The 20,640-nt window shown below is 42.9% G+C and overlaps 1 protein-coding gene across 2 annotated transcripts in view; it reads right to left on the bottom strand.

Moving 5' to 3' along the window:
• Nucleotides 1–20,640, bottom strand: part of LOC112265192 (limbic system-associated membrane protein) — a 1,166,314-nt gene that overhangs the window by 542,705 nt on the left and 602,969 nt on the right. The window lies entirely within an intron of this gene.

Raw genomic sequence — 20,640 nt, 5'->3', positions numbered from 1 at the left:
CAATGCAATGTGTTACGCCCTGGGAGATGCATCATGCACAACTCCAAAATCTACCATATGTCCCTGCGTGACTTATGCCATTGCTATGTATCAGACTCCCCGAAAAATACACATTCTCCCTTAAAGGGAAAACAAAGGTGATATCTGGTGGAGAACCCAAACTAGGCCACATCTGGTTCTATACGTTAGATACGTATGACAAGATACAAAGGCATGTGACACTGAAGCATAAACCCAAGCACACTGAGCTGGAGGTCTGGTAGCTTTGGCTGTTGCCACACAGGCATTAATATTTGGTGAGGCTGGTGAATCATTGATAGGTTGGATATAATCTCTTTTCACAAATAGTAACCTAGGTGTGCTGGGCTTTGCCTGTTTTGCTCATGGGCATCCGCCTATTTTCCGGGCCACTTAACCATGCATGACTCAGAATGAATTTAACTCACGTCTAAAGAGTTCCCTTTGCTGAATAGGATGCCATTCTCCTCCTTAGTGCTTTTTTTGTTGCACAGATCCAAATTACATTTTATAATTATAAAAGCACATTATTCAAATGTTTTCATGAATATTTATTGTGAGATGCGAGTGAGGGAGCGGTATTTTCCTCCACTCCCGCCGCCCTTGTCATGGAAATGATGCAATACAGGATCTGATAAGCAACTATTTGCGAGAGCCAGGGGGTTGAGCTGAAAACGGGTCATACATGGAGAGGTTGTGCTTGAAGCACTGCTGCCTGGGTCGGAGTCAAGGCCTTCTCTCTCTCTCCCACTCTGTTCTGCTTAATCCCTGTGATAAAGCCTCTTGTTTGGCCGTCGTCAGGTCCAGCACATCTGCCAGTCTCTGTTCCAGGCTGGCAGTGTCCAGTTAGGAGAGTCTGGGTGGAGTCGAAGGGCAGATTCACCACATGGTATTTTTTGTACTTGACAGATGTGAAAGTGATAAAATGTTCCCTGTAAGAGGGTGCATTACCACTACCTCCGGTGGTTCGAAGTTTGTTTCATAAACGATAATGCCAATTTATGTAAACGATAATAAATAGTTTTTTAGACTATACAGCCCATTTAGTGACTGCATAAAATATTAGAATCTGAATCAAAGAGTCTATAATTAATTGACCATTCTTTCATTATTTCTTAATGAAGTAATGGCAAATTTAATAATGATTATCTCTTCAGAGAAAATGTTTCTACTCCATCAAATCCTTATTGATGTTGCCTCAGTGATTTCAGGCACAGCTGTTACTGTGTTAATGTGAGGAACATACTGTGGGTGTTTGGGTATGGAAGCAGCGTACTGTTTGGGCTCCCATTTCAGTCCCCCAACAGCCGTTTAAAAAATGCTACACTACATGACCAGAATTGTGGACACCTGCTCGTCGAACAACTCATTCCAAAATTGGGGCCATTAATATGGAGTTGGTCCCCCTACACTCTTCTGGGAAGGCTTTCCACGAGATGCTGGAACATTCTTGCTGGGACTTGCTTCCAATCAGCCACAAGAGCATTTTTGGCACTGATGTTTGGCGATTAGGCCTGGCTCGCATTCGGCATTCCAATTCATTGCAAAGGTGTTCGATGGGATTGAGGTCAGAGCTCAGTGCAGGCCAGTCAAGTTCTTCCACACCTATCTCAACAAACCATTTCTGTATAGATCTTGCTTTGTGCACTAGGGCATTGTCTGAAACAGGAAAGGGCCTTCACCACATTGTTGACACAAAGTTGGACGCACAGAATCGTCTAGAATGTCATTGTACGCTGTAGCGTTAATATTTCCCTTCACTGGAACTAAGGGGCCTAGCCCGAACCATGAAAAACAGCCCCAGAGAAGTATTCCTCCTCCCCCAAACTTTAAAGTTGGCACTACTATATGCATTCGGGCAGGTAGTGTTCTCCTGGAATCCGCCAAACCAGATTAGTCTGTCAGACTGCCAGATGGTGAAGCATTATTCATCACTCCAAAGAAAGCGTTTCCACTGCTCCAGAGTCCAATGGCGGCAAGCTTTACACCACTCCAACCAATGCTTGACATTGTGCATGGTGTTCTTAGGCTTGTGTGCGGCTGCTCGGCCATGAAAACCCATTTCATGAAGCTCCCGATGAACAGTTCTTGTGCTGACGTTTACGTGCTACGTGCTTCAGTACTCAGCTGTCCCATTCTGTGAGCTTGTGTGAGCCATTGTTCCTCAAAGTTTCCACTTCACAATAACTTACAGTACAATAACTTACAGCACTTACAGTTGGACAGGGCAGCTCTAGCAGAGAAGAAATTTGAAGAACTGACTTGTTGGAAAGGTGGCATCCTATATCGGTGCAACTTTGAAAGTCACTGAGCTCTTCAGTAAGGACATTCTACTGCCAATGTTTGTCTATGGAGATTGCATGGCTATGTGCTCGTGTGGCCAAAATAGCCAAATCTACTAATTTGAAGGGCGTCTACATAAGTTTGTGCATATACTGTATGACTATTTTACCATACAGTAGAAAGTGCCCTTGCATTTGCTGTTCTGAGAACGACCAGTTTTAAATGAAATGCCATTTGTGTGCACTGATTTAAAAGATAATATTGATTGGCGTCCTTAAGACTGGTTGTCAATCTATTTTTCAGTTTTCTTCCTCTACCTATGAGTTTGACACGTTTAACATTCAAAAAAGTTTCATATTTATCTGTGCATGTACCATACATGTTCAGGAATAAGTTTTGTAGCGTGGGCAGCCGGGCGAATCAGACTAAAAAATGTATGAAAAAAAATCATGAGAGTCTGAGCCCAGTGAGAGGCTTTATTATTTTGTTCACTTGTCAAGTTATTCTTTATTTATATCTCAACTGTGACCGGGAAGCCTGAAGTTTCTCCTGAGGCACTGACAGTAAACCGCAGGGATCCATAATATTCCCAACACCTGTGTGCATTCCACCTCAGAGCTCACAGCTCTATCTCTGGCTCAACTCACAGAGCAGCGCAACATGCGTCAGCCAAGCTATTCACCTATGAAGACAGAGTTCTTGGTGCCAGGTTGGCTTCCACCGCCTAACATCCTCTCTATGCCAGGCTGTTATCCATTTTATGGGACAGATTGTTGTTGCATGTGTCGTGCCACCCTGGCCACTTCCTTTTAGGGCTTGTGTGGCAGTGCCAGCCTGGTTATTTTTCCACGGGCAGCCCAGCTTGCTCCAGTTGTGTGGTTTGTCCCCTCTGGCAGCATGCTATTTCCCCTCTGGCAGTGTTCTGTGCTGCTGATGGCTCACCTGTCAATTGTCCTGATGCTGGAAGTAAGATTGGTGGGGGGGGATGGTGACAGTAACCAGTTCACTGTCACACCCTGATCTGTTTCACCTGTCTTGTGATTGTCTCCACCCCCTCCAGGAGTCACTTATTATCGCTGGTGTATATATCCCTGTGTTTCCTGTCTCTCTGTGCCAGTTCGTCTTGTATGTTTTTGAAGTCAACCAGCGTTTTTTGCCGTACTCCTGCTTCTATTCTCTTTTGCTCATCCTCCCCGTTTTTGACCCTTGTTTTTGACTCTGTTTTCTGGACTCCGTACCCGCCTGCCTGACCATTCTGCCTGCCCTGACCTCAAGCCCACCTGCCACTCTGTACCTCCTGGACTCTGTCCACGACCCGCCTGCCTGACCATTCTGCCTGCCCTGACCTCAAGCCCGCCTGCCACTCTGTACCTCCTGGACTCTGTCCACGACCATTCTCTTGCCTACCCCTATTGGATTGTTTAATAAATATCAAGACTCAAACCATCTGCCTCCCGTGTCTGCATCTGGGTCTCGCCTTGTGCCCTTATAGTTCACACTCGGTCATTTTGTTTTACTCTCTTTACTCTTTAGTATCAACTAATGCAGTGGTTCCCAAACGTTTTATAGTCCCGTACCGCTTAAAACATTCAACCTCCAGATGCGTACCCCCTCTGCGCTGACTCTGGTGCAACTGTCAAATGTTTTTTTTTGCCATCATTGTAAGCCTGCCACACACACTATACGATACATTTTATTAAACATAAGAATGGGTGAGGTTTTTGTCACAACCCGGCTCGTGGGAAGTGACAGAGCTCTTATGGACCAGGGCACAAATAATATAATAATCAATCATTTTGCTCTTTATTTAGCCATCTTACATATAAAACCGTATTTGTTCATCAAAAATGGTGAATAACTCACCACAGGTTAATAAGAAGGGTGTGCTTGAAAGGATGCATGTAACTCTGCATGCGTATTAAATAATTTTCCACACACATTCTGTGCCTGTATTTAGTTCATGCTAGTGATTGCAGAGAATCCACTCTCAATAGGTACGTGGTTGCAAAGGGCATCAATGTCTTAACAACACGATTTGCCAAGGCACGAAACTCTGAGTGCAGCCCTATCCAGAAATCTGTCAGTGGCTTCTGATTAAATAATATTTTCACAGAACCGTTTGTTGCAATTTCGATGAGGCTCTCTTGTTCAGATATCGGTAAGTGAACTGGATGCAGGGCATGAAAGGGATAACAAATCCAGTTGTTTGTGTCATCCGCTTCGGGAAAGTACCTGCGTAATTGCGCACCCAGCTCACTCAGGTCCTTCACTACATCACAATTGACATTGTCCGTAAGCTTGTTCATTTGCACACAAATCATACAATGATGGAAAGACCTGTGTTGTCCTTGTTAATAATGCAGACAGAGAAGAGCTCCAACTTCTTCATCACAGCCTCAATTTTGTCCCGCACATTGAATATAGTTGCGGAGAGTCCCTGTAATCCTAGATTCAGATCATTCAGATCACATCACCCAGATAGGCCAGTCTGTCACGAATCCCGCCGAAGATGGTGCCTCTTTCCGCTTCGGGACGCGCTCGGCGGTCGTCGTCGCCGGCCTACTAGCTGCCACCGATCCCCTTTTCTGTTTCATTTAGTTGTGTCCAATTTGTTGCACCTGTTTCGTGTTTAGGTTTTGGTTGTGGGCTATTTAAACCCAGTAGGCCCGCAGGCTTTTGTGCGGGCTTATTTTTCTGTTTATGGTGTGTGATTATTTTGTGGTATTCATTTTTCCGATCAGTTTCGTCCTGTTTGTTTGGACTGGGTCTTTACGCGCCCTTGTGTGTGTGGCGTGACCGTCTCTCTGTTTTTTTTGGAAAATAAAGATCCACATCTTTTGAACTACCCTGCTCTCTGCGCCTGACTCCTCCACCCAATACTTATAGAAGCCGTGACACAGTCGTGAGAACTCGTCATTATGCAAGCGGTCAGACATGTGAAAATGATTTCATCAAATTTTTTAAAAACGTGTCAAAACCTTGCCCCTTAATAACTAGCACACTTCTATGTTGTAAAAGCGTTACATGGTCACTGCCCATATTTGCAGAAGAGGATGTCTTCCTTAATTGACCCCCCATAAATGTAACAGACATATACCAGGAGCTGTGCCAGGCCCACCACGTCTGTTGACTCATCCAGCTGCAACGCATAGAATTCTTAGGCGGGGCTTATTTTTCAAATGGTCATGTTTCGTTTCTAGATGTCTGCGCAAGATTGAAGGTTTCCCACTAGAGAGTAACGGTTAATGTGATTGGATGTTAATTATTTGACTAGGCTACCTGTATTTGACATTGTTATTATTTTGCTGGACACTAGATGGTTTATTTTTTATTTTGGGCAGTGAAACGAGGCCACTCAGGCATGGGGGAAAAAACTCACCCAAATGTATAGCCCCGTTGGAAAATGTAAATGTACTGTTTGAAAATGTGAAGAATTATTTTATATAAAAAAAATGTGAATCACATTTTTATTTGGTGTACCCCTGACGGGGTGTACCCCAATTAGGGAATACCTGAACTAAAGGAATGTTATTTTGTCTCCAGATACTTTTGCATGCCCAAAACTCTAATATCCAAAAAGTGAATAATGGAGCAATAATAGTTATGGTCAGTGGGGAGATGTATAAAACTAATGCCATAAAGTTTTTCATTTTGTGATTTTATTAAAAACTGCATGGACCAAATTCTGTAACCTGGAAAGGTTAGCCCCTTATCTGTCAAGTTTTCATCCAATATGTCGGACATAGGATATGATAAATTATGAAAGCAATTTTGTTAAGATATGAATGTGGTTTTAGGAGTCATAAGAGAAATTCAAATCATACCCTTTGCACATTAAGTAGCCACACCCCATGTGAGGTCAAAGAGCTTCTCAGCATGACGGAACGCCCCTTTTGACCAAGAGTGCATAAAGGCTTGGAACAGGAATCAACCTTTAGACCAGGAAACGTGAGGCAGGTAGCTTCATGTTGGAAATAGTAGAAACGTTGAACTTGAACACCTGTTGTAGAAATAAACTCACCTAAACTCACCTTCAAGAGACAAAGAGCTACAGCTCATGTCCATCGTGGTCCAAATCCGGAATACCAACACGAGGAGAAAGATGCAAGAAACTCATCTCAGACAACCACTGGTACAGCTGATTAGATGTCTTAAGTCAGATATAAGAGTCTCCCGAACCCTCAAGTCTCAACTTCCAGTATTTATGCTGCAGTAGTTTATGTGTCTTTCTCTCTCTCTCGGAGGACCTGAGCCCTAGGACCATGCCTCAGGACTACCTAGCCTGATGACTCCTTGCTGTACCCAGTTCACCTGGCCGTGCTGCTGCCCTATTTTCAACTGTTCTGCCTGACACAGCCAGAAGAGAACTGGCCACCCCTCATAGCCTGGTTCCTCTCTAGGTTTCTTCTTAGGTTCGGGCCTTTCTAAGTTTTTGTCTAGCCACCGTGCTTCTACACATGCATTGCTTGCTGTTTGGGGTTTTAGGCTGGGTTTCTGTACAGCACTTTGAGATATCAGCTGATGTAAGAAAGGCTTTATAAATAAATTTGATTTGAGATATCGAGAAAAGCGAATCTAATTGAGACTATCCTATTATGCTCATCACCAATGGGAACTGTTGACATGGCTGCTTATCTTCCAGAGTGAACAATAGTAGAAGACAAGAAAGGAGAGGCCCCTTTCAGACAGCCATACAGCTGGAAGGCCAACAACTTAACGAGAAGGCTTGGTTCCCACCGAGATAAACGGCATTCAACACTTCAATGCATTCATTATTTCTTATTCCAAATGGGAATTATTCCAAATTCCCCCCTCTCCATATATTTTGTAACAACCCATCATATCTTGTCAGTCCACTAGGGACAATTGTCTCATGTAAGTGTGTATTTGTATTCTGAGTTATTATTTAGTTAGCTAGTAAATAAATAATTAAACCAATTTGTGTAGTACTGAATCATTCAGAATGTGTATTTGATAAGAGGTAATGATTAATAAGATGACCGTTTATCGATGAAATAGGTAAAGACCTTATAGAGATTAATTAGGAGATGGTAACTCTCTCAACAACTTCTTCAGGGGTGCCCCAAATCCTAATGAGTTAATTGTTACATGATTAACTTAATTGGGTAACAAATAAACATAGTTCATGAATTAAATAAATAACAGTCATCAGATTAATGACAGTAAAGTCACGACACTGGTATGGCCTCCCTCCCACAATCGTTTCCAGCAGCACTCCCCCATCAGGGATTTGACAGCTTGATCAGGTGATTTTCTACTTGATTAATTTCCTAAGGGAATCAATGACCACTGTTAATCAAATGGCAACCCTGGAAAGTAATGGGTTTAGTAGGACTGATAATCTAACCTCTGGAAACCCCTGATTAGAACAGTGTTTTCATGACCATTTTCACTGAAATAAGCCAATCCCTGGTATTGCATAGCATTTAGCATATAGTTGAGTTTCATGTGAAAATTAAAATGATCTAAAGCTACTGTGCATTCAGAAAGTATTCAGACCCCTTGACCTTTTCCACATTTTGTTACATTACAGCCTTATTCTAAAATTGATAAAATTGTTTTTTTCCACCTCATCAATCCATACACAATATTCCATAGTGACGAATCAAAAACAGGTTTTTAGAACATTTAGCAAATTTATAAAAAATGTAAATGAAAATATCACATTCACATAAGTATTTAGACCCTTTACTCAATACCTTGTTGAAGCACCTTTGGCAGCGATTACAGCCTTGAGACTTTTTGGGTATGACGCTACAACCTTGGCACACCTGTATTCTTCTCTGCAGATCCTCTCAAGATCTATCAGGTTGGATGGGGAGCGTCACTGCACAGCTATTTTCAGGTCTCTCCAGAGATATTCAATCGGGTTCAAGTCCAAGCTCTGGCTGGGCCACTCAAGAACAGTCAAAGTTTCTCATGGTCTGAGAGTCTTTAGGTGCCTTTTGGCAAACCCCAAATAGGCTTTCATGTGCCTTTTACTGAGGAGTGGCTTCCTTCTGGCCACTCTAGCATAAAGGCCTGATTGGTGGAATGCTGCAAAGATGATTGTACATCTGGAAGGTTCTCCCATCTCCACAAAGTAACTCTTAAGCTCTGTTAGAGTGACCATCGGATTCTTGGTCACCTCCCTGAACAAAGTCCTTCTCTCCCGATTCCTCAGTTTGGCAGGGCGGCCAGCTTTAGGAAAAGTCTTGGTGGTTCCAAACTTCTTCCATTTAAGAATGATGGAGGCCACTGTGTTCTTGGGGACCTTCAATGCTACAGACTTTTTTTGTTACCCTTCCCCAGATCTGTGCCTGGACACAATTCTGTCTCAGAGTTCTACAGACAATTCCTTCAACCGCATGGCTTGGTTATTGCTCTGACACGCATTGTCAACTGTGGGACCTTATGTAGACAGGTGCGTGACTTTCCAACCAAAAATATTTATTTTTTATTTCACCTTTATTTAACAAGGTAAGCTAGTTGAGAACAAGTTCTCATTTACAACTGCAACCGGGCCAAGATAAAGCAAAGCAATGCGACACAAACAACAACACAAAGTTACACATGGAAAAACGAACTGTACAGTCAATAACACAATATAAAAAAGTCTATATACAGTGCGTGAGGAGGTAAGGCAATAAATAGGCCATAGTAGCGAAGTAATTACAATTTAGCAGACTAACACTGGAGTGATAGATGAGCACATGCTGATGTGCAAGTAGTGATACTGGTGTGCAGAAAAGGAAGAAAAAAAACAATATGGGGATGAGGTAGGTAGATTGGGTGGGCTACTTACGGATGGACTATGTACAGTTGCAGTGATCAGTTAGCTGCTCAGATAGCTGATGTTTAAAGTCAGTGAGGGAAATGTAAGTCTCCAGCATCAGCAATTTTTTCAATTCGTTCCAGTCACTGGTAGCAGAGAACTGGAAGGAAAGGCGGCCAAATGATTTGCTGGCTTTGGGGATGACCAGTGAGATATACCTACTGGAGTGCGTGCTACGGGTGGGTGTTGTTATCGTGACCAGTGAGCTGAGGCGGAGCTTTACCTAGCATAGACTTGTAGATGACTTGGAGCCAGTGGGTCTGGTGACGAATATGCATACAGGTCGCAGTGGTGGGTGGTATAAGGGGCTTTGGTAACAAAACGGATGGCACTGTGATAGACTGCATCCAGTTTGCTGAGTAAAGTATTGGAAGCTATATTGTAGATAACATCGCCAAAGTCGAGGATTGATAGGATAGTCAGTTTTACTAGGGTATGTTTGGCGGCGTGAGTGAAGGAGGCTTTGATGCGAAATAGAAAGCCGATTCTAGATTTGATTTTGGATTGGAGATGTTTGATATGAGTCTGGAAGAAGAGTTTACAGTCTAGCCAGACACCTAGGTATTTGTAGTTGTCCACATATTCTAGGTCAGAACCGTCCAGAGTAGGGATGCTAGTCGGTCGGGCGGGTGCGGGCAGAGAACGGTTGAAAAGCATGCATTTGGTTTTACTAGCGTTTAAGAGCAGTTGGAGGCCACGGAAGGAGTGTTGTATGGCTTTGAAGCTCATTTTGAGGTTAGTTAACACAGTGTCTAAAGAAGAGCCAGATGTATACAGAATGATGTTGTCTGTGTAGTGGTGGATCAGTGAACCACCCGCAGCAAGAGCGACATCATTGATATATACAGAGAAAAGAGTCGGCCTGAGGATTGAACACTGTGGTACCCCCATAGAGACTGCCAGAGGTCCGGACAACAGGCCCTCCGATTTGACACACTGAACTCTTGTCTGCAAAGTAGTTGGTGAACCAGGCGAGGCAGTCATTTGAGAAACCAAGGCTATTGAGACGGCCGATAAGAATATGGTGATTTACAGAGTAGAGGTTGATGAAGACGGCTGCACAGTACTCTCTTTTATCAATGGTGGTTATGATATCGTTTAGTACCTTGAGCGTGGCTGAGGTGCACCCATGACCAGCTCAGAAACCAGATTGCACAGCGGAGAAGGTACGGTGGGATTCGAAATTGTCAGTGATCTGTTTATTAACTTGGCTTTCGAAGACTTTAGAAAGTCAAGGCAGGATGGATATACGTCTATAACAGTTTGGGTCTAGAGTGTCACCCCCTTTGAAGATGGGGATCACCACAGCAGCTTTCCAATCTTTAGGGATCTCGGACAATAAGAAAGAGAGGTTGAACAGACTGGTAATAGGGTAGGGGTTGCAACAATGGTGGCGGATAGTTTTAGAAAGAGAGGGTCCAGATTGTCTAGCCCAGCTGATTTGAATGGGTCCAGGTTTTGTCTTTCAGAACATCTGCTATCTGTATTTGGGTAAAGGAGAAGCTGGGGAGGCGCGGGCAAGTTGCTGCGGGGTGTGCGGAGCTGTTGGCTGGGGTTGGGGTAGCCAGCCGTAGAGAAATGCTTATTGACATGTTAGATTATCATGGACTTATCGGTGGTGACCGCGTTACCTAAATCATGTCCAATTCAATTGAATTTACTACAGGTGGAATACATTCTGAATGCACTGTTAATGCTGTATCAGATCTGACTCTTATGACCCAAAAAATTACTACTTCAGTCTAAAAGGTGATCAAATTAACAACAAAGCATTTCAGCTAGTTTTTTATCCAGCTCAGTGTCCTTCTAGCATTGCATCAGCTGTGACAGGGCTATAATTGACTATATGAGCAGACTAATCATCCTGGTATTGTGGCTCTGAGGAAAAGAGAAAGAAAAGCTAGTGGTAGTAATAAATGGGGGGGTTCCAAGCCTGTCTTGGCAGAATTAAAGCTATTTGTAACACAATGAAAAAGGTAGACAGTGCAGGATGAGTAATAATGGAATCAATAGTAGCCATTGAGTCTTAATCCTGACTAAGATGGGGGAATTCTCTGAGACGTTTTATCATCATTTGCAGGTAACAGTTGTCTTGTGATTAAACGTGCTGAGTGTTCTGAACCCGTTGCAATGCTCTGGAGTTCAGGACTAATGATTTCACAGAGACCCAGACTTCAGTCATGGAAAAACAGTGGACTGGGCATAGTCCACTACCGTTAGTCATATGGCCAAGAATCATGTTGTGTTTTCATTTATTAAAGAAAGAGATGTCAATATCGCATTCAGAGGAGCAAAGGAAATCCATTCTTACGATTCAAAAACCGGCTGAAATGTTCTTTTGAGTGCATTAGAACAGGAATACAGTACTTCCTGTGGCTTGTTCTCCAGAACATTCACAACTGAAGTCGGAAGATAAAACATGTATGTAATAGACTATGTACCTCATACATAGTTCATAGATCTTTAAGAATGAAACCTGTTATTACAGCACCAACTTATAGGGCTGACAAGTGGCTTACTGCCTTTGATGAGATCTACAATGTACAAAATTACATTATCTGTTTTGTGATGAGATATTACTAATGCATGACCTATGGAAACTAACCACACCATGCTTTTCCAGGTGTCACACAGCTCTGATTGACATCAGTATTCAGTAAGCCAGTCAATGACAGTCTCTTACAGTACACGCCTCTCTCACAGTAGACCGCTTCCTCAGTCTTATTTGGTATCAGCAGTTTTAGAGCGGTTTTAAAGTGAGCAACCATCAACCATTTTTTTACCACCCACTGATGGTTATTTTATTGGTCGCTGTTTGAAGGGGAGCATCACGTTGTTGTTTATCTAAGGGATTGTGTACTGTGCACAGAGCATGGCACTCCAGTTTAAGTTAAAATCATCGTTTAGGATATTTCGTTGTTATCCTTTGATCTGAAAATGGGTCTGTTTTTCTGTCCAGCTCACATTCACAATACATCAGTGAACCAGCAATTAATATTTAAATAGGTTTAAATTGTTGAGCAGAAATGGAAGTAGTTTTCCACCTGACTTTTCTTAAAAGGTGCTGAAAGGGGTTTTCTTTATCACTCTGCAATGTGGTTTATTTGTGGGATGGGCATTTATTGTGGGTGTAGAGGGAGATAGAGCGCAACTGCACAGTAGCTGAACATAGACTTTTAATTCGGATTTGGTGTCCCGTCAACAGGACAGTTGTAAATCATGCAGTGTTCCGTGTCACTATCGCAGATTTTATAAACACAACAAATGTCGGTACATACAGTGCCTTGCGAAAGTATTCGGCCCCCTTGAACATTGCGACCTTTTGCCACATTTCAGGCTTCAAACATAAAGATATAAAACTGTATTTTTTTGTGAAGAATCAACAACAGGTGGGACACAATCATGAAGTGGAACGACATTTATTGGATATTTCAAACTTTTTTATCAAATCAAAAACTGAAAAATTGGGCGTGCAAAATTATTCAGCCCCCTTAAGTTAATACTTTGTAGCGCCACCTTTTGCTGCGATTACAGCTGTAAGTCGCGTGGGATATGTCTCTATCAGTTTTGCACATCGAGAGACTGAAATCTTTTCCCATTCCTCCTTGCAAAACAGCTCGAGCTCAGTGAGGTTGGATGGAGAGCATTTGTGAACAGCAGTTTTCAGTTCTTTCCACAGATTCTCGATTGGATTCAGGTCTGGACTTTGACTTGGCCATTCTAACACCTGGATATGTTTATTTTTTAACCATTCCATTGTAGATTTTGCTTTATGTTTTGGATCACTGTCTTGTTGGAAGACAAATCTCCGTCCCAGTCTCAGGTCTTTTGCAGACTCCATCAGGTTTTCTTCCAGAATGGTCCTGTATTTGGCTCCATCCATCTTCCCATCAATTTTAACCATCTTCCCTGTCCCTGCTGAAGAAAAGCAGGCCCAAACCATGATGCTGCCACCATCATGTTTGACAGTGGGGATGGTGTGTTCAGGGTGATGAGCTGTGTTGCTTTTACGCCAAACATAACGTTTTGCATTGTTGCCAAAAAGTTAAATTTTGGTTTCATCTGACTAGAGTACCTTCTTCCACATGTTTGGTGTGTCTCCCAGGTGGCTTGTGGCAAACTTTAAATGACACTTTTTATGGATATCTTTAAGAAATGGCTTTCTTCTTGCCACTCTTCCATAAAGGCCAGATTTGTGCAATATACGACTGATTGTTGTCCTATGGACAGAGTCTCCCACCTCAGCTGTAGATCTCTGCAGTTCATCCAGAGTGATCATGGGCCTCTTGGCTGCATCTCTGATCAGTCTTCTCCTTGTATGAGCTTAAAGTTCAGAGGGACGGCCAGGTCTTGGTAGATTTGCAGTGGTCTGATACTCCTTCCATTTCAATATTATCGCTTGCACAGTGCTCCTTGGGATGTTTAAAGCTTGGGAAATCTTTTTGTATCCAAATCCGGCTTTAAACTTCTTCACAACAGTATCTCGGACCTGCCTGGTGTGTTCCTTGTTCTTCATGATGCTCTCTGCGCTTTTAACGGACCTCTGAGACTATCACAGTGCAGGTGCATTTATACGGAGACTTGATTACACACAGGTGGATTGTATTTATCATCATTAGTCATTTAGGTCATTTGGATCATTCAGAGATCCTCACTGAACTTCTGGGGAGAGTTTGCTGCACTGAAAGTAAAGGGGCTGAATAATTTTGCACGCCCAATTTTTCAGTTTTTGATTTGTTAAAAAAGTTTGAAATATCCAATAAATGTCGTTCCACTTCATGATTGTGTCCTACTTGTTGTTGATTCTTCACAAAAAAATACAGTTTTATATCTTTATGTTTGAAGCCTGAAATGTGGCAAAAGGTCGCAAAGTTCAAGGGGGCCGAATACTTTCGCAAGGCGAGTGTATAAGTGTCTTATATCGTATGAAAGCTTAAAATCTTGTTAATATAACTGCACTTTCCAATTTACAGTAGCTATTACTGCCCAAAAAATGCCATGCTATTGTTTGAGGAGAGCTCCTAACAACAAAATCACTGCGATAGGTTTGATAAATTCACCTCTGAAGGTGAAATGTGTACTTACATTCTGAAATCTTGCTTTGATTTATCATACAAAGGGTCCCAGAGATAACATGAAGTGTCAAATTCTTAGATCAAATCCTTTTTCATATCCTAAAAAGGTCCATATAGCATCAATTTTGTATTTCCACCTGTTCAATTTGCAAAGAAAGGAATCTGTGAAAATATCACCCTAAATGTTTCAACCAGTCAAATCACGTTCGTATATATTCTTCAGAGAGCCTAGAACGTAACAAGACTTCACTATATCATTAGGGGTGTAGTATATCCTATAGGAATTACAACCGGAGTGATGGCTGGGGTCAGTACAGAGACAAAGTAGAATCTCAATTCAACGGCTCAGACACAAGAGGTATGTGGCAGGGTCTACAGTCAATCACGGACTACAGGAAGAAACCCAGCCCAGTCACGGACCAGGATGTCTTGCTCCCAGGCAGACTAAATAACTTTTTGCCCGCTTTGAGGACAATACAGTGCCACTGACACGGCCTGCAACGGAATCATGCGGTCTCTCCTTCACTGCAGCCGAAGTGAGTAAGACATTTAAACGTGTTAACCCTCGCAAGGCTGCAGGCCCAGACGGCATCCCCAGCCGCGCCCTCAGAGCATGCGCAGACCAGCTGGCCGGTGTGTTTACGGACATATTCAACCAATCCCTATACCAGTCTGCTGTTCCCACATGCTTCAAGAGGGCCACCATTGTTCCTGTTCCCAAGAAAGCTAAGGCAACTGAGCTAAACGACTACCGCCCGTAGCACTCACATCCGTCATCATGAAGTGCTTTGAGAGACTAGTCAAGGACCATATCACCTCCACCCTACCTGACACCCTTGACCCACTCCAATTTGCTTACCGCCCAAATAGGTCCACAGACGATGCAATCTCAACCACACTGCACACTGCCCTAACCCATCTGGACAAGAGGAATACCTATGTGAGAATGCTGTTCATCGACTACAGCTCGGCATTCAACACCATAGTACCCTCCAAGCTCGTCATCAAGCTCGAGACCCTGGGTCTCGACCCCGCCCTGTGCAACTGGGTACTGGACTTCCTGACGGGCCGCCCCCAGGTGGTGAGGGTAGGCAACAACATCTCCTCCCCGCTGATCCTCAACACTGGGGCCCCACAAGGGTGCGTTCTGAGCCCCCTCCTGTACTCCCTGTTCACCCACGACTGCGCGGCCATGCACGCCTCCAACTCAATCATCAAGTTTGCGGACGACACAACAGTGGTAGGCTTGATTACCAACAACGACGAGACGGCCTACAGGGAGGAGGTGAGGGCCCTCGGAGTGTGGTGTCAGGAAAATAACCTCACACTCAACGTCAACAAAACTAAGGAGATGATTGTGGACTTCAGGAAACAGCAGAGGGAACACCCCCATCCACATCGATGGAACAGTAGTGGAGAGGGTAGCAAGTTTTAAGTTCCTCGGCATACACATCACAGACAAACTGAATTGGTCCACTCACACAGACAGCATCGTGAGGAAGGCGCAGCAGCGCCTCTTCAACCTCAGGAGGCTGAAGAAATTCGGCTTGTCACCAAAAGCACTCACAAACTTCTACAGATGCACAATCGAGAGCATCCTGGCGGGCTGTATCACCGCCTGGTATGGCAACTGCACCGCCCTCAACCGTAAGGCTCTCAGAGGGTAGTGAGGTCTGCACAACGCATCACCGGGGGCAAACTACCTGCCCTCCAGGACACCTACACCACCCGATGCTACAGGAAGGCCATAAAGATCATCAAGGACATCAACCACCCGAGCCACTGCCTGTTCACCCCGCTGTCATCCAGAAGGCGAGGTCAGTACAGGTGCATCAAAGCTGGGACCGAGAGACTGAAAAACAGCTTCTATCTCAAGGCCATCAGACTGTTAAACAGCCACCACTAACATTGAGTGGCTACTGCCAACACACTGTCAATGACACTGACTCTACTCCAGCCACTTTAATCATGGGAATTGATGGGAAATTATGTAAATATATCACTAGCCACTTTAAACAATGCTACCTTATATAATGTTACTTACCCTACATTGTTCATCTCATATGCATACGTTGATACTGTACTCTATATCATCGACTGCATCCTTATGTAATACATGTATCACTAGCCACTTTAACTATGCCACTTGGTTTACATACTTATCTCATATGTATATACTGTACTCGATATCATCTACTGTATCTTGCCTATGCTGCTCTGTACCATCACTCATTCATATATCCTTATGTACATATTCTTTATCCCCTTACACTGTGTATAAGACAGTAGTTTTTTTTTTGGAATTGTTAGTTAGATTACTTGCTCGTTATTACTGCATTGTCGGAACTAGAAGCACAAGCATTTCGCTACACTCGCATTAACATCTGCTAACCATGTGTATGTGACAAATAAAATTTGATTTGATTTGATTTGATTTGGGGTTGTTTTTTTCTTTGTATTTTCTTCTACCAGATCTTTTGTGTTATATTCTCCTACATTCAATTCACATTTACACAAACGACAAGTGTTTCCTTTCAAATGGTACCAATAACATGCACATCCTTGCTTCAGGGCCTGCGCTACAGACAGTTAGATTTGGGTATGTCATTTAGGCTAAAATTGAAAAAGGGGGAATCTCCTAAATTCACAAAGGCATGTTTCTCCAGCACATTTTTATACTTGCTAATCTAAGGGATGTCTCTAAAATAGGTTACTAAACTGCACTATACAATTACGTGTGCAGACTTAAGGGGAGATCTATCAGTGTGTACACCCCTAAGTAGATAAATTCTAGAGGAATTGGCTTGGATAATTCATTTACCTTTCTCTGCAAACATAATATAGGTAATTCTGTAATTCCACAAGGTCAATCCTCAATAAGATTGATGTTAATGTATCTTCAGACATTGCCAAACGTAATCCTCTACTGAACAACGCACCTCCCCCCACAGAAGAGGCTGTCTCTTCACAGTTAATACACTAATTAGATAACTTAAAAATCTATGATGTGCAGAAATTGATATGCTCTATGCATTCATGTCGCCTACAGACCGTTAAGAATTGCAGTGGAATTTCTCCCAGAGAAAGCTTAATAACTTTCCTGTACATTGTTAGGCCTTGGAAAGGTCAGAACATCTCTTTTTCTAGTCCAGTCATAATAGGCATAGAATCTGGGTGTGTGCCACTGTCCCTAACCATGTTAATGAATGTCCTTTTTATCCTGTGTTGTACTGGACATCCATGACAATGGATTACACTACAGATTCATCAAGCCATCTAATGAATAACAAATCCATCAAGCTATCCGACATTACACTCATTTTGAAAACGATTGCACGTCTTTGTTTGGGGGACGTTCCCTCTAATGAATAGCTTACACCTACGCACACACCCATCGTGGTGCACTGAGAGGTTGAGTTCCTGTTGTTCCACTTTTGGAGGAAGAAGCATTTGTGTTTGGGGGTTAGATTTAGGGTGTGTCTGATGTGCCAGCTGTTGACGTACCTGTGATTGTATCTAAGCTCCTTCTAAGGTCTTGGCAGCGTTTACAGTCCCACTGCCTGTATTGACAGCAACCCGAGCACCAGAAGATTATAGGGCCCACATCTCACAATGGATCTCACTAGGGACGAGACGTTCTCCTGCCCTGATGTTTCCTGTCACCGCCGAGCCTGTGTCTGTCGGCAGGCAGAGAGGAAAGGAACTAGAACACTTCCTCCTCCTCAGACAGAGAGGGAGAGTTAGAATGTCTCTGAGGGGACCGTGGGAAGCTGACTCTAGTTCAGTTAGACACTTCGGCACCTGCTGTTTCTCAATGTTCTTCTGCCAAAGAACGAGAGAGGCTGAATGTCCCTCGTTTAAGAGGAAGGTAAGTGTACAGACTCCCAACGGTGTGGATATTCACTGTCTTAACAAGGGGGGGCAACCACTCTAATACTTGAGATGGGCGGGCGATTTCACATTACTACTTGAGATGGATGCACTTAGTTACTTAGTTGAACTGAAATAGTGAATGTGACAAATTCTGTGGAAATGAAACATCCTGAAGTACAACAAAGAAATAACTATTCCTCTGCAAAGCTTAAACATGAAGCAGTGACTCCTGTAGCTAGCATAGTCAGAAAGGAAGTAGGTGTTGACTTTCTCGCTCATGGTCTTTCATTCTATCAATCCGTGAAAATCAACCAATACTTTATTTCTCTGTAAATTATTGAAATAATAATTTAGCTCAGTTTTATTACAGAAACTCTATGGCTACACTTCCTCTCAGATCAACCCAGTGTGCAGCAAAAATAAACCATTTAGATTACATTTGTATTGTTACTAAGCATAAATGTTGAATGTCTCAATGGATTTAACAACAATCCCAGCACTTGCCAGGTCCTCTAAGGCAGGGTAATACTACTTTCTCTCTGCTGCTATTCACATTGTTTTGTTGAACAAAAAGCCATAAATGTTGCTGCCGAAATAATTTGGGTAATCTCATTTCACAACGCTAGATAGGCATATAATTCATAATCCATTATAATCCACCAACAGCACTGCTAATACCGCATGAATAAGTGGCTGTAGCAAAGGGAACGGAATTATAGCAACCTCCTGGAGGTCCAAATGATATCTGTTGTATACAATGTGACACTAAAGAAATGCACAGACATATTTTCCTAAGTGTCATTTCCATTTTATTGAACAACAGGTAATGCATGACGTGTTGCCTTAAGAATTAGCATATAAATAACTGCAGTGCTTATCAAGCCTATTTAAAAAGACCACAGCACAGAGAAAAGTCTTGGCTTTATATTAATGTAATGGATTTCCTTCATTCCCTTACCATCTGGGTTCTTATGGGGCCTGATCTTTTGAGGGATGTTGTGTTGGCGACAGGTGTTGATAGAATGTCTTACCATTGAACTGGGTGTCCTGATCGTGCATCAGTGCACTTAAACAAAGGTTTCAACACCCTTCTAAATTCATCTACATTAACAGAGCCATACAAAGGTAAAGTGAGAGGACGAGTGTAAACAGCTTGTTGTTTCAACTCCCATTTCCCCCGTGTGCCCACCGCCCATCCCAACCAAAGGTACCCGGGCGCAATGTTATTGACGCCTCCAAAACAAAGAGGCTAAACAAAATGAACTTGCTTGGTAATTATATGGAACAACAAGCCAGTAGTGGACATGTTTCGCTGCTCTCAGCATTAAAGCTCCCATCCAATCAATAGTCGAGTGTATAAACGACATCCCAGTGAATGAACGCTTCCATGGACTTACCGAGCTCCTCAGTGAAACTCACAGGGCTTGCCAGGGCTTTGGTATGCATACAACAGCCAAGCATAGAGAGATGAGAAAGAAAGATTGAAGGCTTGAGTTAAATGTTGCTACGTTTCGTAAATGGCAAAGAAAACGTGTACGTTAAATTGACTTACCTTACAGATTTCAAAGTCAGCTAATTTCCAAGTCCAATTGGTAGTTACAATCTTGTCCCATCGCTGTAACTCCCCAACAGACTCGGGATTGGCGAAGGTCGAGAGCCATGTGTCCTCTGAAACACGACCCTGCTAAACCGCACTGCTTCTTAACACACTGCTCGCTTAACCCGGAAACCAGCCGCACCAATGTGTCAGAGGAAACATCGTCCAGCTGGTGACCAAAGTCAGTTTGCAGGCGCCAGAGGTCATCTTGCAGGCGCCTGGCCCGCCACAAGGAGTCGCTAGAGCGTGATGGGACAAGGAAATCCTGACCGGCCAAACCCTCCCCTATTCCGGATAACCTTGGGCCAATTGTCCTCCACCTCATAGGTCTCTTGGTCACCGCCGGCTGTTACACAGCCTGGGATCGAACCTGGCAGTTTAGTTTAGACATGGACTTATTCCATTCTTGTGTAGGGGATATCTCCTACACAAGAGATAAAAAAAATATCCAGAGATATAAAACATGGGACCGATTATGCAGGAATATTTAGCAGATATGTTCCTTAGCATTAGCAAAGAGCAGGCTGAGTAATAATCCTTTGAAAGACATGACTAAATACGGGCAAGAAAATCCACCTAATGTGAGTTATGGTGACAACGATGAATCCTGCCTTATGTTGATAAGAATAAAGAATTTCTCACAGTGCATTTCCTTCCCATAATTACCATAGAAATATGGACTTCTTCAACACTTCTTTGAGGTGTATAAGGCTTCACATGCTATGTGATCTCCAGACGAAATAAAGTATTGTCATTTGAGGTGCGGTGCTGGATCTAAAATCCATCCAAAAAAATCATCCATCTAAAAAATCCATCCAGCTGTGCTGCTACCAACCTTCGGTACTACAAAAAAATACAAAAAAATATCTGAAGTGGCATTGCTGAAAAGCAAAAAAATTAATTTAAAAAGTGTATCAGTGTGAACTCGCTAAATTGAATTCACCAGCTGTTTTTTTTTT

Source organism: Oncorhynchus tshawytscha, linkage group LG13 (genome assembly GCF_018296145.1).
Source record: "Oncorhynchus tshawytscha isolate Ot180627B linkage group LG13, Otsh_v2.0, whole genome shotgun sequence".
Classification (NCBI taxonomy): Eukaryota; Metazoa; Chordata; class Actinopteri; order Salmoniformes; family Salmonidae; genus Oncorhynchus; species Oncorhynchus tshawytscha.
Note: the sequence above shows the minus strand (reverse complement) of the source record. Positions and strands in the feature narration are given on the sequence as shown.